The sequence below is a fragment of the Trachurus trachurus genome, assembly GCF_905171665.1.
Source record: "Trachurus trachurus genome assembly, chromosome: 23".
NCBI classification, from domain to species: domain Eukaryota; kingdom Metazoa; phylum Chordata; class Actinopteri; order Carangiformes; family Carangidae; genus Trachurus; species Trachurus trachurus.
The window spans coordinates 19,492,291-19,517,464 of record NC_139912.1 but is presented as its reverse complement, the minus strand read 5'-3'; the positions used below and the strand labels follow the sequence as shown (position 1 = coordinate 19,517,464).

Here is a 25,174-nt window from a genome sequence, read left to right as displayed (position 1 = left end):
CAGGTATCCCTATCTATGTGTACACACACACATACAGTATTATATATATATATATATATATATACAGTATATATATATACAGTATATACAGTATATATATATATATATATATATATATATATATATATATATATATATATATATATATATATATATATATATATATATATATATATATATATATATATATATATATATATATATATATATATATTTGTCACACTTAGCACTTAATAGGCTATTAAAACAAAGAATTGTCTAATATTAGACAAAGATAACCCAAGTAAATTTTATAAGAAACTAAAGAGTCCTTGCTGCAGCAGGCCCCGGTTCAAATCCCGTATCCGGCGGTCCATTGCTGCATGTCATCCCCCCTCTCTCGCTGTCTCTCCATTTCCTGTCTCTCTCAACTATCCCATCAATTAAAGGCAAAAAGCCGAGGCTCCAGCCTGCCCCTAAATGGGGTCATTTTGCCCCTAAAATTTGAGAGTGTGCAAGTACATTTTTTTTATCTACTTGTACATGTGCAACCATTAAATCTCCATTGTTTTTTTTTTTTCTTTTAACACATGAACACGCGAAACATGGAAGTGGCGACTCAAAGACTCTGGAATCTCTCATTACAGGTGGCAGCCCAACGTGTGTGAGGATCATGAATGAAAGATAATGTAAATATTTGATTTGCAAGTTGATTCATGGTGTGCGCCCTTACATTTTCTGCCTGTGCTCCTAAAATATTAAGTTAGGGGCAGTGGCCCCTAACTTAATATTAGTAAGTGCTTAGTAAGTGCTCTTAGTAAAAAAAGTTAGTCTGGAGCCCTGAAAGCCCAAAAAATATACTTCAAAAAAAGAAAGAAAAAGAAATGACTGAAACCATTAATTGACTATTAAGATTGACTTTCACTTAAATTACTGGATATATCAGGAAACTACTTCAGCTCCAGTTTAAACTGAACTTAATGAGTAACATCAATTTCATCGAATGTGGACATTAAAGGAGACATATTATGTCCCCTTCCCACAAATTAAAATAGTTCCCAGGTGTCTTAAAGTCATGTCTGTGACATGCTTTGGTCAAAATACCCCAAGGATCAAACATCACAGCTCTTTTCATCCTCTCAAAACAGCCCTGGCCCCTTCTATCGGTCCCAGGTATGGGTGGGATTTATGCAAATTCGAATCCTAGTTACATCACTGGAAGTAAAATTACAGATTTTTTTTGTCAATTCTCACATTTTGGGGGCTGGAAGGCAAGACAAACACCTAAATATATGTTAAAGAGTCAAAAAGTGATATTTCCATAATATGTCCCCTTTAAGTATGCATTGAATCTGCAGCCATGCTAGCAGCTCTGTGAGGCTGTATTTATGCACAGCACTTACAATAGCACTATCAGTAAAATGCTAATATCAACATGCCAAACCCTCAGTTGTACTCCCTCACAGATGAGCACATGGACAGTTGCAGAGACCACAGACACATAGTTGTTGTTATTATACTGTTTTCTAGTCTGCTTGGAGGACACATACACAGCACACCCACCCATCACTGTGTAGTTGTAATTGTAGAAAGTATAACAGCAGCCATGCTCCATTTGTTCTGCAGTCACGTTAAGGTCACTGTGTGATAAGACGCTGCCAGACAAGACAGAGCAGCAGTGAGATGTGTCATCAGTAGTAGATGTCACCTAATTATGTAATGCGGTCCAATTCACTGAGCAGCAACGGTGCCTGTGATTGGCCAGATGTTGTGTCCAGGCCACAGTCGTCCCTCCCTCCCTCCACCTGCTCCTGTGCACAGCCGAGGGCAGGACGCAGCTGAACAGGCTGAGAGCACTAACTGCACTGTTTCTATCCCATCACATCCACTACTCCCCCTCCTCCGAAGGATGCTGGACTCATACTGGTTTGCATGAAAGCGTCCATTCAACACGGTCTTTCATTTACGCCTGATGACAATCCGTATAGGGAACCCTGACGTCACAGTTTACCCAGAAGTGCGGATCCTCTAATCCCCACCCAGGCCAAACACAACCACAACCACCGGCTTCTCGGCGAGGTGAAAGAGAAAACAATGCCAGTGATTGGATATTGCTCGGTTAATCAGGAAGGGGAAACGGGATGGCCTCGTTCTGATTGGTTAGGAACTTGAGAGCCCCCGGCTGAGAGGATAGACAACGGCGAGAGCTGCTTACAACAATAAGGCGAACGGATTAGAAGCAGTCACAGAACGTCAGAGGTCACTTAACAAGGCTTTGTGGAGAAGAAGAGTGCTTTTCTAATTTAATCTTGGCTCAGTCCATTGTCTCTCGCAGCGGGGGGGAAAGCTCAAGTTTCACTTTGGCCACGCCCTCTCTGTTGTTGCAAAACACTGAGTCAGAGGAGCACAGAGGTCAGAGGGGGTGGGGTCCGACCGAGATAGTTCCTAGATAGCTCCTCATTTATACTCCAGGGATTCAAACTCTGTATAACAGCACTACCATCCACGACCACAGTCTAATCTAGCCCTGAAATAAACCATCTCACAGTCTCTGGTCCGGTTCAACAAGAGGCCAACCTCTCTGAATGACAGACTGACGGCTGATTCCAGGGTAGAAAAGTCTTACCTGATGATTACAGCTGATTAATTATGCAGATGAGTGTGCGGAGTGGGACAGAAACTCACAGTGAGACAAAGTAAAGAGCAATGAATCATCTCCGAGTGTCACTGGCAAAAAATACTACCGTAATTATAATTTTTTGGGTAGAGTGTAATGAGAGGGCTGTGTTAGTGTCTGAAAAGCTTCCTTGACTCCTGATTGACAATCAAACAACAGAGACTGGTGTGTAACTCCACTGTGAGGATGGGGGGTAGGGGGGGCAGATCTACATCCAAGACAGACTAAGCAAAGGGGGGTTAATAATAACTGGTTCATCTAACTAATAATAGCACGAGTGGATGAACTGTTTCATTGACTTTTATATGTTTTGCACAACCTGACAGTGCATGATGGAAACTCTCTGTGTCTTTAATAACTTAAGTGGAAGTTATTTCCCTTGAAAGTAATTAAGTGACAGGCTCAACTGGAAAACCAAGCTAAATACAGTATATATAAATGTTTAGTGGTGTGACTTAACAGTTATTGATTGGACTAAATAGATTTTCTAAAGGTCAGTGGATGTGATATAGTTGCTTTGACAGTGTAAAAGCAAGAATTAAGTCTATTTCCTCTGGTTAGAAACCTGCAAAGACCTGCCAACATTTAGCTTCTGTCAGCATTCACACCCAAGTCAACATCAATCAATATTTATCTGGTGCGGTTACGATCAGCAGGGATACAAATGTCGATTTTCAGAGTGGAGACGCTGTTACACATCTGTCACCTGTCCAGCACGGTGCTGCTAAACCAGAGGTGCTGTCACGACGCAGCGTTCTGCAGGAAAAGAGTGAGCTGCAGCCGCAAAGTTTAAAACCAACCAGTCGCTGGTTGAAACATCTCACACTGAGGCTCTGACACCGACGTGGAGATGAGGTGGGATGGATCTGTTTTACCAGTTTGTACGATGGCTCGGAGTCAGCTCTCTCCACTGTGTGTGTGTGTGTGTGTGTGTGTGACGATGTTGCTCCTTCCAGTGTGTGTGTGTACTCAGTCTGAGCAGAAAGGTAAACTTGACTTGTAGTGGAACAAGTGGTCAGTCAGCTTTTATCAGCTGGTTTGGCTGCAAAATGCTAATTTGAATTTCCCTACAGGGATTAATAAAGTATTCTTTATTATGTTGTTTTTGTTTTTTTAATTTATCAAATTTAGTTCAGTAATGTCACATTTTAAAGGAGCAGTCCCCTGTTGTGTTTTACTTGAATTAACTTGCAATGTTTTACAGTGTAGATGTAAATGATCCAGTTTATTTTAGTCAAGTGGTTTCTAGACAGGAAAGTGCAGCCTCATATCACTCTGTAAAATGCAAGTAATGATGCTGAATGGAAAATACACAGTATCATTACCAGGAAGTTGTGAAGTATCACAATTATTTTAGTTTGAAAGATAATAGATGTATTTTATGAGGTTAAGACCTATAAATTCCACTATATACCTCACTAACTCAAAAAGCAAAAAAGTTCTAATGTACTGATTGAAATAGTACACACACAAACACACAGGAGAGGGGGAGAAGGCAGATAAGAACAAGATCAGCTGCTTCCTGTTAATGATTCTTTCTCTTCCTTTTTAACGCAGCAGTGTGTTGGAGGGTTAGGAGGACTGAGGCAGAGAGCTACAGTATCAGACACAGCTGAGAGAAGAAGAGAGACAAGAGTGTGTGCAAACAAGGACGGAAGATACGTTCAAGATGAAACTGTGTGTGTGATCCCATTAAAAAACCACTGTTGCCAGCGACAGTCTAGTCAGCGTGTGTGCTGGAGGAACTCAAGGTGGCACTAGAACAAACTGTCCTGAGGTCTGTGAGAAAGACACACTGACCAGGAGAGAACAGTGCATATACATTTAGAAATGTCACTGCCAGTGATAAGAGCTGGCAGTGTGAGTACCCGAGTAGGCAATCTGCTCATCGCTTACAAATTATTACCCGGTTAACCTCGGATTAAAAAAATGGCATGTTAGAGCAGAGTCTAGCATCGGATCAAACTACATAATCATATCATGGTTCGGCTTTTTCTTACTTTCAAACCTTTTACAAGAATCTGTGCTAGTTCCCTTGGGGTAAACCGTATAGGGAGGGAGACGACAGGTGCCATCAAGTCTGTTAGAAAATAGAAATCAAACATTCTGAAACCTTCTGAGTTATTTCCTGAGACGATGCGAGGCAGAGAGGAGCAGAGTCAACAAATTGTAGTGTGGACTAATGAATAAGCACCTCTAATGACTGAAAACAAATAAAAAATTCTCCTCCGAAGCAGCTTACTCGAAATGCCCATGCCTACAGTAGAGTCCAGCAGCCATAACAATATGTTACTAAACATGATCACAGGTCTCAGAAGTGATGTCATCAACATCAATACAGAAAACAAGGCCGGACAGAGAAGGTGAGCAAACCTGAACCTTCTGTGTTTGATTAAGGCCAAGTCAGAAAATAGACTCAAAGCAAATAGACTGAGAGTAAAGGCTCACACATGGAGATCCTGAGGTCTGAGCCACAGTGTGGGACTATATGAAGTGGATCCTGGATCACAGGATTTGTCTGACTGAGGGCTTTTTGTTGTACCTGGGAGGTGATGTGTACTGTATGCATTAATACACTCACTGGCAGTTGTAAAAGCAGAGAGAAGAGTACTGGTGTTAAGTCATCTGTGTGTGTTGCTGGGTTTTTTCCTTTATTTTGACAGAAGCTGGTTTCTTTTCCATTTTGTCTCTAGAAATCATTTTACCATCGATATCTGTGCTTTTGTCATTGTACTGCGCAGCTATGTTTCTGCATTTCTTGGACGTTTGGCATCTTTTAAATCAGCCGAAAAAAAAATCACAAGAGTCACTCACGTTACACATGACTCACGAGTCATGTATTATAAGACGTTAAAATGATTGATCTGTTTTTGACCGATAGTGACAGACTTTCATTGATTCTCAATAACAGCTATAGAGATCTGTGCATCTTGAATGCTCTCTTGGACGGAGGACGGGTAGATTGCAGGTAGTATTGAGCTTAGTCAGCTCACACTGTTTTCTGAACACTGCTAAAACTCGTCATCTCAGTATTGACATGCATTAGAGTTTCAGTTTGCTCATCAGCGGTGAGTCTCTGTTCCTGATTCTTTGCAGCTGATCAAACTGATAAAATCCTGTATTGACACAGATTATCAGGAGTGAAGCTCTGACTGTTTACACCGCTGTGACCTCTGAGTTTCTTTATTAGCATAGCACATCTGACAGAAATCCAGTGTGTGGTATATTGTGAAGAGGCAGCAGGATGTAAGGTTAGAATGTTTTTTGCGCTAACGGTAGCAGACCTGTGTTCTATAAAGTCATTCTGTTGCCTGACGTCTCCATTTGTGTCACTCACTTTGTGTACAGTTTGCTCAGCATCATCATTGCTGCTTACTGCAGTTTTACACTGGAACGCCATCATGTGAGCTGCCACAGCTAACGTCTATCAAAGGGACCTATGGACTTAAAGGGAAAGTTCAACATTTTGGCAAATTGGCCCATCGTCTTAATCCCTACAGTTTTAGGAGTATTGTCGGTGCAAGCTATTTTTAGAACGGCGGAGCAGAGCCGCAAGCTGCTCAGAGCTATGTTACAGACGCTATAATGGGATTTCTTGGTTTCCCTCATCAAACTCATCAAATACACAATCCAACAACTCCAAAACGCTCTGGTGGACAAGTTGTGACCTGCATATTCACCACGCTCGCCCGTCGGGGGCAGTTGCTCAGCAAGCAGTCTCTGCATTTGCCTCGAAAACAACTCCGTCTCGTAATGTTCTGTTATTATCTCATAGCATAGCTCTGAGCAGCTCACGGCTCTGCTCCACCGTTCTAGAAATAGCTTGCACCGACAATTAAAGGTAACAAACCTATTCCTCAGACTATAATGATTACGGCAATGGGCCAATTTGCCAAAATGTTGAACTATCCCTTTAAAAAAACTACACAATCCACTTAAAGGATGGCTGTTGCATATAAATTGATGTCCACAAGTTATATAAGCTATGACATAGTAACATGTTTTCTATGCCATTGATATACAGTATGTGCTCCTCCATTTTGGATTCTCTGGCTCTTTATGCCCCTAAAGGTGAACCCTGTTCAAACAGTTCTGTCCTATAATGGCTATACCTATATACAGTATATAAACAAACAGATTGAAGTACTGTATACTGTAATAATAGTCAAATCATGCACAGGAACATGAACATTCATAAGTAAACTACAAACAACAGAGAGTAGCCTATCCCCCATCTGCTTAAAAGCGTCCACCCTTCCACAGGAAACACTGCCTTAAACACAGCTCACGCTCTCTGCCCCTGAAAAGATGAAGAGTGCTTACGCTGGATAAAATGCCATGACATATTACATAATGTTTAAACATCACTCGCAGCAGATTCCTGACCCACTTTCTATTCAGTAGCAGGGAAAGAGGAGATAATAACAACAACTTTTTTCTTCTCTTTTCCCCCTATGTCTGTAAGGCACCTTTTGCCATTTATTCAGCTCGGAATCAAAACACTTTGTTCAAATACTGAAGGGACTGTCCTGTGTTTTCAAGACAGAAATATCTAAAAAAAAAAAAAACTTCGAGCTTCTAACAAATCCCCCCAACAGGATCTGTGGGGAAGTTGACATAAGAGGTCATACTGCCATAAAAATAACTAATGGAGATTGAAGAGACTAAAAAACAAGATAAAGGATGTGGAAAAAGAAGGAGAGTGACGTCTTTGTAGGTGCAAGACAGCTGATGAGTCACCACCGGTAGCTGTTTGTTGTTTCACAATAAAACAGAACAATGAAGTAAATGGAAATGAAGTAATCCTTCACATGTTTGTGACTGATCTCGTGGTGTGCCATTACAAACAATCATCTCAAAATAGTCCTGTCTCAGCCAGCTGCTCAGTTTAGAACAATCTGGCATATTCCACGGTTTGTGGTGAACTTTGATAATCAGTTACACTCACATGCAGATGGCTGTTGTTTTAAGCTTTGTTTTTTTTTTCTGTTAGCAATGGATGGAAAACTTTTTCTCTGTTGCTAGATGAACAGGTGGTTTGATAAAGTTATTGTTGGCCTTTAACTTTTTGTTCTTTCCACCATCGTCTACTCCAGTGATCACAGTTTTCTTTACTTCACCGTTCTCTTAGTCAATGTCATCGATTGTGGCGTCTTATCATGGCTGCCCTATAGACCTCAGCAAAAATTACTTCATCATAATTTTTTCCAATGAAAATCAAATAGAAAAACGCTGACTCCAAGTGAAAATGAAACGTATATAACAATCACAATATCTGCTCAAATAATCACAATCTGCAGTATGTTTGGTCCTGATGAGAGAGCTGAACCATAACAATGAGCTGAAAGCCAAGTGTTTCATATTTGATACATACAGTTTTTGAGAACTACATCATCAGTGTCATACTTCTTCTAAAGAATCTTCTGGATACAATATAAAAGTTTAATACTTAAACGGTGAGCAATACATTTGAAAAATGCCAGATGTATCAAGTATGATACAAATGAAAATTAAAAAAAATATGCAAATTGCTATTTTCTTTTTATTCCAAATTGTTTGTCAGAAGGTCAAATAAAGACTCCAGTGTTAGACTTAGAATTTTCTATCAATCATTTGATGGTTTAGGCTTTAAGGGGTTAAAACAATGTAAAAGTGAACCAACTGATAAGTGTCTATAGGTTTGTGATGCACGGTTAATATAAAAATACTGATTAGAGTGGTGCCACATAAATAAACATAAGTGAAATGTAATGTATTCAGTCTTTTGACCACAGAACATTTACATTGTGTTTAAGTATTAACATGTATTTAAACTCCTTAAAGTTAAATAGCTGAATGTAAAATGTTGAGTTTGTATTGTCTGTGTGTGTGTGTGTGTGTGTGTGTGTGTGTGTGTGTGTGTGTGTGTGTGTGTGTGTGTGTGTGTGTGTGTGTGTGTGTGTGTGTGTGTGTGTGCCTCTCTGGGAGTGACTGTGCAGCCTCGTAGGTTAATGAGAAAGTCTCTTGGCTTAAACACACTGTAATGAAGTTTCTCCCAGCAGCTGTTCAGTGTTTACAGAGACCAGCTAAGAGCTTTGATATTCCTGAGGCCAATGACTGCTGCATGTGTGATGGGATAGTACATTGTCTATACTAAATTAGCAACAGGATTTCAAGGGGTGAGGCAATGCTGTTTGCAAATTTCAAAGAACTTTATTCAAATTCAAATAAAAAAAAACTCATTCCGTTTACTAGATTTCAAGACGCAAACTCCCATCGTTTATGGTAATTCTAATTAGTCTGATGAAAATGTGTGGAGCTGTATTCTCTGAAACAAAACCCACAACTTGCATATAAATTGAAGATCCTCTTTTTATAGTTTCCAGGAAGCACATGGCACAGGATGCGATCACCTTTCATTCTCCGAGGCCACATTATAAGCAACCTGATAGCAGCTAAGGTCTGGTCAGGACGCCCCGATCCGCAGCTTTCTGGCCCAGATGCTGCTCTGCTCAGTGGCCACCAACTGTTTAATTTAAGGACTAATTCTCTAAAAGGGTGAGTCACCGCAGACTGCAGACTGGTTTCAAGAAGGTGATGTAGCTTCAGGTGGCAGCAACAGGGAGGCAGCCATACTTTTTGGGAGAGCAGGAATTAGACGGCCCTGAATTCAGCTAACGACCAGCTAAATGAGCGCTAATGTCATGTTTCAATAATGTAACATTGAGTCTTTAATTAGTCCCAGACAGAGGAAATCTGCAGTGGATAACACTAATGAAATGCATTAAAATGAAAAACCTGAACTAAAAATGATTCAAGATAAATAATAATTACCCTACATAGCACAGGATAGCAATATAACATTTAAGGGAAACATGAAAATAACATAAAGGTGATGAAAACAGTTTTTAAAGGGATAGTTCATTCAAAATTGAAATTTCACTCATTATCTACTCACCCTCATGTCTAAGGGCTGGGAGAAGTTTCAGAGTCCTCCGTGGCTTCTCTGAGTAACAGCGGGGCTCCATGCAGCACTACATGTCCATATGACGGTTGCAAATGGATACCACTTTTCTTCGTAACAAAAAGACACACCAAAAAACATCCAAATACCTCCATAGTGCTCGTATGTAATGTCTGTCTTGTATTGAAGCCCCGAAATGCGAAATTGTTCAAACAAGCTTGAAATATAGACTTATTTAATTTTTTTCGGAACAATTTCGCATTTCGGGGCTTCAATACAAGACGGACATTACATACAAGCAGCATGGAGGTATTTGGATGTTTTTTGGTGTGTCTTTTTGTTACGAAGACAGTTGGTATCCATTTGCAACCGTTATGTGGACATGCACTGCTACGCCGAGACCCCCTGTAACTCAGAGAAGCCACGGAGGACTCTGAAACTTCTCCCAGCCCTTAGTCGACATGAGGGTGAGTAGATAATGAGTGCAATTTCAATTTTGGGTGAACTATTCTTTTAAGTAATGTAAATTACTGACATTAGCACACTGGACTAAGAAATGTCTCAACATATTTCCTTCATTTCATAATTTAGTGGATTGTCATAGAAGTAATAGAATATGGAAAACAAATTATATTCATTAGGAAAAAAGAGTAGTACAAAAAAAAAAATTAAAAAGTAATGTCTCTGCACAACTATTTTTACAGTATTTGCCAAAGTACCACATCCCACTCTCCTCTGCAGCAGACTGTAGAGCCAGAGCAGGTCCATCCATCACAGAACCGACACATCTGTCAGCAGGAGGAGGGTCAAGGCCAAAGCCTGGGTTCAGACAGCCAGAGATCTACAGTGTGGTGGTGCCCATATGGCACAGCCTGATTTACAACCGGCGCGGAACCGCAGCAGGCACAATAAATATAACGTCTAATCACACGGGCACCCGAGAGAGCCACGACGAGAGCCGACTCTGTTCTGCCAAGTCAAAGTGGAGCCAAGGAAACTAAAACAATTCACTAGTGAGACCCAAATTTCAAGAGCTGGCAGGAAGGTAGGAGTGACAGTCTGTCTGCGAGGAGCGCACAGACGGACGAGAAGCGAAGCGGCAGATGAGGACGAGGTGAGGACAGAGTTCACACTTTCTGGTCACTGTTAATACTGAGCAGGGCTGACATCTGATGCACCGTTGGAGAAAAGTTCATACATGTCGTGGTGGGTGTAAAACTGTGAACAAGGCATTGGCATTTCTTCCTCTGGTCGGGCTGAAGATTCCAAACCAAAGATTAGAGTGTGAACAGAACCAGTGAGTGAATCAGAGCAGCTTTTCCAAACACTGGTTGGAGCAGCAGTGGACTGTCTGCTGTCTGGAATTAGCACAACAGCTATAAATTCCCTCCTTTGTTGAATATTCTTGTGATTCATTCGTATATAAAGCATTTCCTATCCTTACCTTACAAAAACGATTTATCAACCCTGTTGTTTCCCTGAGAATTCTCCCCATCTTTGCTGTAAATATTTTTCAAATATGTATTTTTGTTTATCTGGGGAACACTTTATAATAAATACACACTATTAAGCATTAAATACTGAATTCATCATTTATAACACATGAATATGACGAAATTGTGAAATTAGTATGTAGTTTATAAACACAGTTAAAATGTTTTACTCATCATTAATAAGCACTAACTGTATTTATAAACTACATACTACTGTATGAATGACTATTCATGCGTTATAAATGAAGAATTCAGTATTTATTAATGCTTAACTAATGCTTAATAGTGTATACAGTACTTATTATAAAGTGTTACCTTCTCTCCTATTAAGGTGGATCACTGTGATAAGGCAAAGACAGGGACTTTCATGTTGTTGTGCATTTATACAGGGCCTGCAGTAGGAAAACAGATAGCTGGTTAGCAACAGGAAAAATGAAAAGGAGAGAGAGTTGGAGACAGATGATGAATCTCTCCCTGTCCAACAAAAAGGAAACTGAGCTCCCTCTGCCTCCAGTTCAGCCCTGAATGTTCACTCACTGTCACTCAAATAAAAAGTGCTCTAAGAAGAGATTACCTGGTCTCCATATTGTTATGGGGTCAAATGTGAGCCGACAGCCATGAGTTGGTTGGGAAGTGAAAACAACAAGCTGCTCTAAGTCATATTAATGGGTCAAAAGGCAGAACTAATATGATTCAATACATGTATTAAAATCCATGACACATAATGGTATAGTACATTTTCTTGAGAGTGTTTATAAATATGTGATGACTGTGATGTGTATCTATCTATAAGTGTCGACTATGAATAAACACTGGCAGTATCTGAGCCACATTTGATCTCACACTGTCATAAATAACACTCACACTGAAATAAACAGTATAAAATGTGTTAAGCGAAGCTGAACTCAAATTCAGCAGTATCTAATGTCTATCAGTGATGAGGTCAGAGGACCATAGAGAGGAAACTGGACGCCTTGTATGGTCAGACAGGAAATCCATACCGAGATCATTCTCGGAGCAAATTCCAACGCTTAAGCCAACAGGAGCAATCCCAGTGGAGTTTGGTTTCCCACTCTTTAACTCTACTGCTAACATTAAACTCAATAAAGAGCTGGGAAGAGGAAGTAGATTAAAAAGACAGACACCTGTTGGTTTAGGATCTACAGCAGCGTGGTGGACAATCGTATCTCGCCGATGTTTTATCTTTCGCGAGCAGGAGAGGTGTGGAGGGGATCGACACTCGACCTCACAGAGGCAGCTTTTCATTATATTAGATGGTAGCGTTTCAACACGTCACTCTTCAAAACAGGGCAGCTGGGTGGGTCCACCGGCCTCACGCAGAGCCAGGTCTCGGTTTCATCACAGCAGGGGGGGGGCGGCTGAGGGTTCAGGGGACAGCCGAGAGGAGATGGAGGGGTAGATGCTGCTGAGAGGAAGAGTGGCAGTAATGATGATGATGTAAAATGATCATGAGGCAAAACTGTGGTCAGTTGCTACAGTTCAACTGAAGATTAATGAGGTCAGAACCTGTTATTCACAAAACACAGAAACAGTAGCGGATGCTGTCTCTGTACAGTGGAGATGACCTGCCCTGTATTGTACTTTTAAAAATGCTCTGTCCATTCAGGGTTTCCGCTACATGCACTAAATTATTGCCACCACTGCTTCAGTATTGGGGCAGACGCAGAATAATAATCTACCAGTTACTATTACTTTGCAGTGCGCCCTTTTCCACTCCAGTTACAGCTCTACTTGGCTCGACTCAACTCGGTTTCGGTCCTTTTCCATCATCACAGCTTAGTCTGGGGCCGTTGACTCGCTGTTTTGGTACAGTAAGCAACCAGAACCAGGGTGAGAGAGACAGGCCTTTATGTCAAAATAAAAGCACCAAGCTAATAAAATGCGGTGAAACTTTTTAATTTAAGAAATATAATTTACAAGAAAATCCCCGAGCCATTAAGTTAACCTTTTGCTTTTTATTATATTACAAGTTATTGTCTATTTTGTAAGTTTTATGTTGGTGAACGCTTTTACTTTGGTGAATTTGGTGATTTCCCGATCCGCTAGAAGACCGGAACCAGAATGCAGACAAAATTCGGAGTTAACAGACACCAGGCCTCGTGACGCGAGGCCAATCATAGCTGAGTTCTTCATAGGCCCTCCTCAGTGTGGGCGGGGTCACCTCACCATATCACGGCGGCTACAGCAGCATCATCTCACACTCTATTTTCTCTCCTCTCGTCAGCTCCAAACTCACTCGTCTGCAGTGCACCTCGATTACGGCCCACAGCGTTGTTTTCCACACAGCAGTCAATTAACTTGTGTGAAAAAAGAATAACAAATGTCTCAGTACAGAATAGATTAGTGGCCACTGTTGCCGGTGTGTTTTTTAAATTAGCGCGTTTGATTCTCGTGTCAAGTGCAAGTGGCAAAAAGTCCACCGCCGACACTCCTTAAAAAAATTCTAGCAGAAACACTGCCATTGATCAAATGCAGCAGCAGCACAGTAAAAAAGTTGAGCCGGTCTCAGCATGGCAAAGCTGTGAGGTAGATCATTAGCGCTATGAAATTTCAAACCTCACAGAGGCACCGAGGATTGGCTCAGCAACGAGGAAGCTGAACCAGCGGTGGATAACAGCTGGATTTCTCTCTCTCTCTTCAAACTGGAAATAAAGCCTTGTACCTTAATTGCATATTACATATTAACACGCTGGTTACATCAGTTCAGGCGAAGGTTAAGACTGGTCTGAGGCCAGCCTCCTCACGCTGATCAAAGCTGTGTGGGAAGGATGGAGGAAGACTGGGGATGTTAGCTTCACAGGATGGCTATGGACAAAAACCAGCAACATACAGTATATAGTCTGTTGATTTCATTGTTGCTGCCCTCTTTTTATTCTTTTTTGTTTGTTTCCTTTCTCACTCAATGTGTTTGTTTGCTTTTGTACTCTGTTTTGGTTTTTCTTTTCTCTCTTAATTTCATGGGAACTATGGGGGAGGGAATGGATGTGAGCACAAGAAGAAATTGCACAATTTACTGCCACTATTACATGGTATCAGGGCAGATGTTTTTTTGTATATTCATTGTGAAATATAAAGACGTTTAAAAAAAAAAAACGACGACAACTGACCAATATATGTTACCCCAGCAACAGATACTGCTATCTGCCTCTCTGCAGGAGAGAATGGACACAGGCAGCTTTGGTGCAGATAGATCACTTACTACAGAACTGCCCTCACAAAAACAGAACAGCCATCGGTGGACTGTTAGTTACTATGTTAGACTTTACTTAAAGCAGAAGTGAGTGATATATTTGTGTTAATATAAGTCTTAAATAGTTATATCTTCCGACAGCAATCACTTACATAGAGTGTTTGGACTGAAACACGGGTCTCTCAGTCCCTCTGCTCTGCTCTGAGCCGAAGAGAAAACATTTATCGTATCCTACAGTTTTTATCCAATGAGGAGAGAGAACGGCATGCAGGGCTGTGTGTGCAGCCAAGGAACGCCGTGAATGTGGTGACGTAGCGACGAGGACTGTTATGGTGCGTTCAAGGAAACTCGTATTTTTCCGACCGTGAAGTGGTACCAGTTCGATCTGGTACGAGTTCACGGGTCGGAAGTTACGAGTGGCCGTTATAGTGACTTTCACCGGTAAAACAGGTCGGAAAAACACGAGTGGGTTGCCTGAAACGCTACAAAGTCGTAAGTTGTGACTTGAAGCTGTAATTTACGATTTCAAAAGCCTGCCTGGAACGCAGCATTAGCGAAAACGACCGGACCACTCACTTCTGCTTTAAGTATAATTCTGTGTTAATAATTAGGTACTTCCTTTTTATGCAGCCATACACCGTGAACTCTACTCCACAACATCTCAGAGCTACACAGTCACACATGGTACACTGTAATTTCCCAGCTTGGGATCAATAAGGTATATCTATCTATACAAACAACCAAGCTGTACACTGAGCAAACATACAGATTAAACTTTCTTTTTTTCTTTCTTTCTTTGTTTCACTTGATTTAGATTTTTTCTAAGCATACAAAAGGTGTGCTCTGGGCTATTCATGGTATGAGACCACTTTTAAATGTGCACTTTTATTTTGAAAGGCAGACTTGGCCAACAGATGTGCCTTTTTTGTGTTTTTTTTTTTTTTTTTAGGGAAAGTGGATCAGAAATTGAGTCTGTGTCAACATCTGCCTCCTGCAGTGCGACACATCTCCTCTGCATAAAGTTTATTAGCTGACGTGGGACCTCTCCTCTTTAACGGCTGTCATATCTGCTGGATATTGGCAGAAAGTGGAGCAACGCTGTCCTAGATCATCCCAGACCAGCTCAGTGGGCCACATGTCTGGTGACAGCATGGGTCATGTTACGGGAATGTTTGCAGATGTTTTTGAAAAAAAAATGTTATGCTTTAAGTAATTTTTCATTAAAAACCTGTGTTCAGCAGATTAGCATAATACTCCTAATCACTGATCACCATAAAACTGATCAGCTGTGTTTAGTGATCTGGTGTCTGTGGCTTACAGGAGCACTGTGTGGTGTGTTGTGTCGTGTAGCACGAACCAGATCAGAAACAAAATACAAATCATGAAGTTTTCACACCTGCCTAGTATAGGTTGAAAACAATGAATACAGCCATCGAACTCAGGTGCGGACCTAACAGACGCATCGGGACCCAGTTAAAGGTTTGTTTGAGCTCTGAAAGTGGATCGATCTGAATCAAGTGCCTTTGTTACACATGAGAACATGCGCTCTCCTTTGCAGCCGTCTTGCAGAAGGTGTTCTTCGTCGCACGATTATGAGAACAGCATCGTAGAACTGACGTTGTATTAAATGCTCTTGTCTGAAGCTGATGAGCCAGATCAATATCAGAACAATGACTGCAGTGTGATTGTTAACTTCAACTTAGCGCTCCCTGCTTTCCCCCGCCTCAGACGTTTCTGACCAATGATTGAGCGACCTCTGTCCATGTGGCTTTGTTTACAAATTCTGTTCCATGTGAAAGTGAACCGCACCAAACAAAAAAATTAACAGACTTTCCTGGTGTGAAAACGCCTCAACATTATGTGTTGAGATTTAAGCCAAAAGTAATGTGATGTGACGGTTTTGCTGGATCACTCAGACCTCGTATCAGCTCTGGATTGGCTGATCACACACACAGACGATCAGTATCTTTATCAGCAGCAACAAATATGAGGGCAGCATCCCTAATGAACATACTGTGAGACTGAATAATGAAATCAATTCACTCAGATCACCAAGTAATCACTGATTTAAATGACTGCACATGAGTGTTTTGGAAGTTAAACAGTGACTGTACCATAGATGCTTGAACTGAAATGGTTCCATGTTGTGTTGTAGGAAGCAGCATCAAGTCGGTGAAGTGAACGAACACAGGCCTTGGCTAGTACTATCTATGTGATTAGGGCTCACTTCAGCCCAGCTGCCTGCACCCCTGAGCTGCAGCCAAGACTCCTGCAGAGCCGCTTTTACGGGAGGGGGGGATGAAAAACACAACCGATTCCTGGAAAACCGCTGTTACATAACGGCATCCCTGCAATAGATAACCGCTTAATTTGTCCTCATTCAAATGAACAGCGCACATGGTCACACATAAGGTGGCAATTAAGAATTCTGATTTGCACATTTCTCTCTGTTCATTTATGTGATTGCCAAAAAAAAACGTAGAAGCACTTCATTGTGTTTTTCTTTGAAGCCCCATCAGGGGTTTTAATTGGACTTGAGTGTGGCATTCAGGGGCTATCGTGTTTCTATAATGCCCTCTTTCCTCAGTTGCGAGCAACCAGAGACGAACCCCCCCCCCCCCCCCCCCCCTCCTCCCTGTCATCAGGCCCCCCGATTAGACCCATGCTCTGGGTATCAGCCTGCAGCAGCCGTCCCTGTTTGCACACATGCAAGGGAAACTCTGCAAAGACAGTTTGAAAACGGCGAATACTCAGCCCTCCAACTCAGCTAACAGAAACTGCATGATCTGGGTTAGCTGCAACACGCAGCTCCTGAGCAGAGCAGAGCAGAGCGTGGCAGAGAGCCTTGCCTTCGCTCAGTGACAACACACTGAGCAAACAACAAGCCAGAGTGGAAACAACACAGTGCACTCTGTGTGGGAAGCCGTACCACAGAGACCAGTCTCCGTGCTTTGACGGCGACTCGGCATGACTGAAAGGTTTCAAAATCTGTCTCCATCTTATTGTAGAGCTAGAGAATAGATTCTTTAAAAAAAACGTGGCTTCACCCAGTTTTGGTCCGTTTTGGCAGCCCCCCCTGCCCCCCCCTGTTCTGACAGTTTTGACAGTGAAATGCTTCGCTTACAGAAAAAGAGGAAATGCATACCGTGGTGTCACTCGGTTGGAGGGAGGCGAGCTCGTCGCTGCTACTGCTTCTTGGTCAGACTGAAGCTGGTACGACGAGCCACTGAGCTCAGCCCCGTCTCTCTCTCTCTCTCTCTCTCCCACACACACACACACACACACACACACACACACACACACTGACACTGAAGGGAGGAGAAAAGGAAGAGAGAACAAGCATGCAAGAGAATTCAAACCCTCTCTCTCTCTCTGTCTTTCCTGATCTTTTTTTTCTCTTCTCATCACTTGCAGCCTTCGGTATCTTTCTTCCTTGTCCTCCTCTGTACATTTGTCGTATCACTACATCATTTGTTTACTCTTTCTCTGCTTTTATCTGCCCACTAAGCGCTCATAATTTACTCTTTCACTATCTATTCTCTCCATCCTTCCATCCTTTCTTCTTCCCCATTACTTTTTCATCTCTCTGATCTTCCTATTAACAGGCATTCTGGCGGCAGCTCTTAATAACATATGTCAGTATCATCTGATATGCTGCACCGACAAAAACACCACGCGACCGCAGAAACGCGGAAGTGGGCTGTCATTGTTTATAAAAGGGTTGAACTTAAAGCTGTGATGAAACGGAGGCAGTTGAGCGGTGCCAGTCAGAGCTGCGTGCATGCCCTCCAGCTTCAGCTACTGTAACCACATGGCTCTTCCTCGTGCTCTTGTTGACTGAGGCCCTTCTGCACCAATAAACCAGAGCCACCAAGCCAATCTCCCCCAGCACATCATGGAAAATCACCCCGGAGGAAGACGCGTATACGCTGCCGCAGCCACCCTCTGACCTTATTATGGGCCCAATAATTCAAGCTTTAATGCATTTTCCCTCTGCTACAGTTTCCATTTACCTGCTCAGCTGTTTTCCACACACCACGGAGCAGGCGTGGAGGGGTGGGGGGGTCGTTTAAAGACACAACCGCACAGGGATGAACATAAACACATGTTGAAGAGTTTGTCATTACTGCGGGATGCGATACCCAGAGGTCATTTACAGAAGCAGGCAACACACACCGGGATTTCATTTTCATTTTCATTTTGGTCTCATCTTCCCGAAAGTGGAAATCATTCGCAAAGCAACAACTGATTCAACTCAACAAACACATTAAACCTCCTAGGGGGCAAGGTCAAACTGAGGTCCTCTGTGTTTACACCACGTAATGCTTCAACATTCTTGTTAGTACTCTGCAATTAGGGTAAGAAGAGAGCAGGAAGTGCTGCCTGCTGCTTGGCTGTACCCTGCCCTAGTTCTCACCAAATTTGTCACCAGCCCATTTGAGGTATGATTCAGATCTTGATAACAGGATTAGCGACAACGCTGAGAAAAATACTGGGTGTGAAAACTCCACATGTCACCTCACCAGTGGAAAACCACTTCAAAGTCGACCATTCTAGATTCATGCATGTGAATTATTTGAAGGAACAGGTTGACCTTTTGATCCTGATGAGGCCTATTATTTGATACAGTCTTGTCGTCACCTTCAGGTTGCTCAGGGTAGTGACGGCAACAGACTATCCCTCACTTTGTTGATTTAAAGATGCTGCATGTGAGTTCTATACATATGTCTGCAACCAAACAAGGTTTATTGTGGAGAATGGGAATAATAATGGGGGAGATATTTAATACATACACTGTGAGTCCCTATTGGAAACTGCAAACAGCTTGTTAGCATGCTAACTTACCTGACAAGAGGTAACATTCATCTTTACACCTGGCAATAACATGTGTTTGATTGTAATTGGATAGTGCTTGACCACATGAAAGTAGAGGTGTTAAAGCACCCAAGACACATTGAGGACGAGTTGTGATCCGATCGGCCAAACCACCTCCGAAGGTGGTCAGGGACACATTGTGACCACATTGAACACAAATGTAAATGGTAATGCGTTGTGTATCCAGATCCAACGACACAGGCAGAAATACTTCTACTATTTATTTTCTTTTTTCTTTTTTAAAAGATGAACATGGAGAATGCTTATTAAAAGTTATATATTAAAAAAAAAAAAAACATCCATGGGGCGTTTAGAGGGGTGCAGGACGCAAGTATTACCTTTCCATAAAAAATGAGCCTAACCTAACCCTATTTACCGTAAAACTTCAAATAATGGCCGAGTCCCAAATTGCCGCCGGTCCCAATTAACCGCCGGGTGTAGCAAAATATTTTTTATATTAAACGCCCATCCCAAATAAACGCCGGGTCAAACATTGTTTTTCTGGTTGCCAAAAAACATTCTATGCAAATATAGCGGGCGTCTCTAGACATTAAAGTCGGCCGAGGACCGACGAGACGTCAGCTGGTTGCTCCTGCCCGGTCTGTCCACTCCTCTCATCCACACTTCAGCACCTGTCCTGGGCTGCACCGTGTCAGCTCGGCTCGGCTCGGCTCGCTCCTCGTTTTAAATGACTCCTTTTAAAAGTAGCGTAAACAGCCTACTGTTCTCTGATTACTCATGCGCGTATTTAGTTAGGCTATACGTTGCATTATAGGCCTACTTCATTCAATCAAAAAAAAAAAAAAAAAAAAGGACAGTGGTGCGAGCCAACACAGGTGCTGAAGTGTGAGAGAGGAGTGGAGAGACTGGGCGTCCGCAGGGTTTTTGCAACTTGCGGCGGATTAAGAAGGGCGGAGGACCGACATGACGGGGGTCTCAGTCTCTTGGTTAGGTACCTGTGCGGGCCAGGACCGCGGAGGTCAGCGAGACCGAGAACGAGTCCGCCCTGGCCGTATTTACAGTAATGCCTTGAGAAACGCACGTATCATTCCACCGCCGCCTGCCGCCACAGAGTGAAGCCTCTTTCCCCAGAAAGAGGTCCAGGTTGAATACTATTAATAAACGCAGGTCTCAAATAAACGCAGGTCCCTAATAAACGCCGGTTGATTTGAGCGATTTAAGCAAATAAACGCCCGGGCCCTTATTTGGTGTTTTACGGTAAGAGCTTTTTTTTTTTTTTCACCAAGACGAGAGCTGTGACACAACATCACAATTAGTCCGAAGCTGTTTAATGAAGGTAAAAATGAAACATAAGGTAAATATCCTGCATAGTTCCTCTGTGCTCCTCTGATCAGAGCAGCGTCCCGAGCAACGGTGTGTTATACTTAGCAAAGGTCTGGCCACCGACTGCTGGAATTATTTTTCTGTTGTTGCAATTCCTATCTTGATCAACAGATGGTGGTATTCTGTTCATTCTCCATATTCAACCTTTAATTGACCCGGATCTCAGTGTGGACACTGGAGACCCACATTAACGCCGGGTGTAAATGCTGTCCGGTCAAACTGTATCCAGATAATCTGGGTATGAGACGCATGTTAACTCATTGAGTGCCGCGCTCCTTTCCAAAGTTTTAGTCAAGTGTACCGGCAATTTAGACCATTTTTGACTTTTTATGTAGAGCCATAGTGTATTCTATATTATTGCCACCAACACATACTGTAGCTCAATTGAAAGGTTTAACTTAATGCTTCAAATGACCACAAACCGTTTGTTTCTACGTGCCTCCGTTCCTGAGAAAAGTCAAGCTAAACATGGCTGGGTTTCACCAAAATCCCTCCTTTTTTTCTAGAAAAGGAGATAGAGCGTCTTTTATGAAAGGTGCGCTGTTTGTGTCTGTCGCTCTTCTGACACTCGCATTTCTGGATCAAAGGGCTCGTATAAGATAAATATATACAACACTGGTTGTTCTATTCACAAATCCACCAGCGGGGGCGGGGGGGGCGCCACTAAACAACAATAACACAGACGCACCGTGCCATGTCACAGCCACTCGCCGCGGAGCGTGAGGGTCTGTCGGCCACCGCGGCTCGCAAACAACGGTCCCGCCGGTGGTCGCGGTCCTGCTGTGGTACGGGTCGGTGGTACCGGTCTGCTTTGGCCCAGAGACCATCAGATTTTACCGCGGGAGGACTTTGGGGAGGACACGGTGTTGCTCGAGGTGAAGACCGGGCGGGACTGTCGGCTGAGAGCTTCCTGGTTCAGCTCCGAGCTGCTGCAGCAGCGCGGGTGAGAGCAGAGCAGCTGCGGAGCAGCTGCGCTGCATCTGCATGCAGAACTCCGTTTGCAGAAGCCGAGTTATGATAAAAACTTCCAGATCATGAGCTGTCATGTGACTTTGATCGTCATCTATTTCAGTTCTCCTCGTCGTAGAGTCCCCAAATTTACATATAATGTGTATTAAAGTGTCTATTTTCATAATATAAAAAAAAAGCAAAAAACGAAAAATCTCCTTTTTGGCACTCAACGCATGGGAACGAAAAACGAGAAATTACGTGGTTGGCACTCAATGAGTTAATGCCAGGTGTAAACGGGGTGATTGACACCATTTCCGACCTCTGAACACAAGGCTAACAGTTTACCACTGTTTTCAGTCTTTATGCTAAGCTATGCTAACCGACTGCTCGCCATAGCATTGAACAGTGTCATATGACATCTAGTCTTGGCAAGATGGCAAACACCTAGCATTAAAACAAGTCTCCACATGCATTTTTAGCCAATCTGACAGGTCGGCTCTCAGACCTCGCATGAACCTCAAACAAATCTAACTGGACAATGGCTGCTGGCAAAAACAACAAGGTCAGTAACACTTTGATTTCATTATCCGTGTTGCTTTCACGACCGGTCGTCATGGCAGACAAAACCAGATCAGGGAGCACCTGGGTGTGATGACATCACCATCCCCAAAGGTCTCAGTTTGTCTTCGTCCATACTACAAATCACCCTGGAGTTTTTAAACTAAACCAGGGTCAGCAGCAGCGTTTACCTCCACCCCCATGAACCTGAGGTTGTGTGTTTGTCAGCATTGGAAAACCAGGTTTTTGAAGATACAGGAGGTTCTGGAAACACTCTTTCAGAGAAGTGCAGCGGTGCACAGAAAATGCTCTGTCCTGGCTAATTGGCTAATTCCTCCCCAACAGGCCTACAAAGGAGCAGTTGTAATGGAGCAGTCTACAGTCTGCTGAGAGAGATGACCATGATTCACATCATGGGGTTAGATTAGAGAAACGATTTTGCTCTTGACAAAAAAGAACTGTTCCCCGCGCTGTTCTAAAGTAGAACAAGCCTTCAAGGAGTTTGAAAAGAGCAGACTGAAACTAAAAAACCTGCATCCATCACACTCAGAAATGTAAAGCTTATTTGCAATGGAACAGTGGCTATTTTAATTAGACTAAAGAGCTCAGCTGCAGGCAGGAAACTCCTGCCGAGTGCGATTCAGTCGGCGACTTTGATAATGTTTTCCCAAAGAAAAAAGGGGAAACAAAGCATCCGTTTATGGTAATTACCATGGCAGCAGCACAAAATCCATAACAGTAAGTGTGTTGTTAGTGCGGTAAATTTGTTTTTTTGTTCTAAAGTCTCATTTTGACAGAGGGAGAGCCTTCAAAAACTCTTTTCATGGGCTCCTAGTCAGTTGTTAGTTGTGAGAGAAAATGTAAAGAGGTATTAATAAGCACCCAGATGGGAATCAGGCTAAACCCACTGTGTTGTTTGTCTTACTTGGGTTTGTTTTGTTTTGGGCTTTTCTGCACTAATCCCTGTTGATAATTCATTTTTTAATGAATCCATTGCATATACTGTGTTGCATATACTATGTTCTCTTTTACCGTTTCTTTCAACTTGTTGGTTTTCCATTTTTTCGTTCAATATTATTTTCTTTGTCTCCTTTTCTTCTTTTTTCTCCCACTTGCCTTGATGGTTTTAACCTCCCCTGCACATCCACTTCATAGAGAAACTATACATTAAGTATTTTGTAATGCTTTACTGTATGTGTGAATAAAATACATCAAAAATTGAACAATGATAAAACATTTTATTGTACCACCTGAAAACCTGTATTAGACTTATCTATTTTATTTTTCTGACTCCATATCATTAAAATATTACAGGAAAAATGATTTCAATCATAATAGTGACTGCATTGCTACTGAGAGTCACAAGAAGCCCATGTAGCGTCGATGTATGAGGAAAGAATATGTGTGCTCATTTAAGTTACTCTGGTTACTTTTTCGTAACCTTTGTGACCATGAACTGGATGAGATAGCCTGAAACAGTGCTCACTTCAATTATTTAATCCAAACACTCAGTGCCAGCAGAGACAGGAAACACCACAGAAAACAAAAACCTCAAGCTTTGCCAACAAACCACACACACACACACTGTTACTCTTACACCCTCCTCAGCAACTAGACTCATCCTCAGTAAACGAACAATGAGGCGCAAAACCCCCCCAAAAACGTCCAATATTATCAGCCATTTTTCCCAGGTTAATGCTTTTAAATACTTACATGTACATATTTTTGTATCTAAGTATATCACTCCATCAATTTACAGCCTTGGGTATATTTGCAACAGATGGAGGATATATAATGAATGCTTTGATGACTTAACAATGGATCCTACTGTGTATAGAGTTGCATACAAGTATCAGTCTATGATATCTATAGGAAGAGGACATGAACTGTGTCCTAAATCAGCAGCTGCACCCCTTTGAAGGCTGCATTACATCAGCAGCACACCTAGGCTGTCCCATTTCAAAGGCGGCAAACTGATGGATCCTTTCTGGCCCAATATATATCCCTAGATTCATTGGTTAATAAAATAATATGGCCGCAAACAGCCCTGACAGAGAACCCAGCGATTACCCTTTGAAATATGAGGACTGGGTTTCAGCCCAGTTGGTATGAACTGTTAAAACCAAGACCTCAAAGTTACACATTGTCAAGGTTGCTATAGGCGACAGGGACCATGCTTTGCGATGCAACGGAAGGGGCGTGTTCTCTTTAGTAGACTGTTTGCTCCGAAGGGCACGGCCTCTGATAAGGACACAGCTACTGTATGACCAATGGACAGTTCTCCCCAGCAGGAAAACAGCAAGATGTTTCTTTCTCATAGGTTTTATACTTAAAGGGATAGTTCACCCAAAATTCAAATTTCACTCATTATCTACTCACCCTCATGTCGACTAAGAGCTGTGAGAATTTTCAGAGTCCTCCGTTCCTTCTCTGAGTTACGGGGGGGTCCGCGCAGCAGTATTTGTCCTGGTTGTCAATGGATACCAACTTTCTTCGTCCAAAAAGACACACCAAAAAACATCCAAATACCTCCATACTGCTCGTCTGTAATGTCCCTCTTGTATTGAAGCCCCGACATGAGAAATTGTTCCGAAAAAAATTAAATAAGTCTATATTTTAAGCTTGTTTGTAGCGGAAGCTCCCAGTGTCTCGGTTCACTGCTCTGCCGGTGTCAGTGCAAATCTCTCGTGATTTGCACTGACCGGCGGAACAATTTCTCATGTCGGGGCTTCAATACAAGAGGGACATTACAGACGAGCAGTATGGAGGTATTTGGATGTTTTTTGGTGTGTCTTTTTGGACGAAGAAAGTTGGTATCCATTGACAACCATTATATGGACAAATACTGCTGCGCGGACCCCCCCCCCCCCCCCCCCGTAACTCAGAGAAGGGACGGAGGACTCTGAAAATTCTCACAGCTCTTAGTCGACATGAGGGTGAGCAGATAATGAGTGAAATTTGAATTTTGGGTGAACTATCCCTTTAACACTTGGGGATCCCTTGGGGGTACACGCACACACACACACACACACTGCAGTTGTGTGATGCTATGCCCTAGGCCTTTGTCTTCTCCCTGTGTTAATAAATCAATTTTGTATTGACCAGTGCCCTCAGATAAACAGCCAGCCCAACACCTTCACTCA

At 42.4% G+C, this 25,174-nt stretch overlaps 1 protein-coding gene across 4 annotated transcripts in view; it reads right to left on the bottom strand.

Moving 5' to 3' along the window:
* osbpl8 (oxysterol binding protein-like 8) overlaps positions 1-25,174 on the bottom strand; it is a 115,202-nt gene that overhangs the window by 50,780 nt on the left and 39,248 nt on the right. The window contains exon 1 of one of the 4 annotated variants that reach the window (XM_084000001.1): positions 17,449-17,560. The exons of 2 other annotated variants lie outside the window; for them this stretch is intronic. The gene's annotated coding sequence lies outside the window, so the exon portion shown is untranslated. Of the gene's footprint in view, positions 1-17,448; positions 17,561-25,174 lie in introns of those variants that run through there. One more of the 4 variants, XM_084000002.1, reaches the window with a different exon arrangement.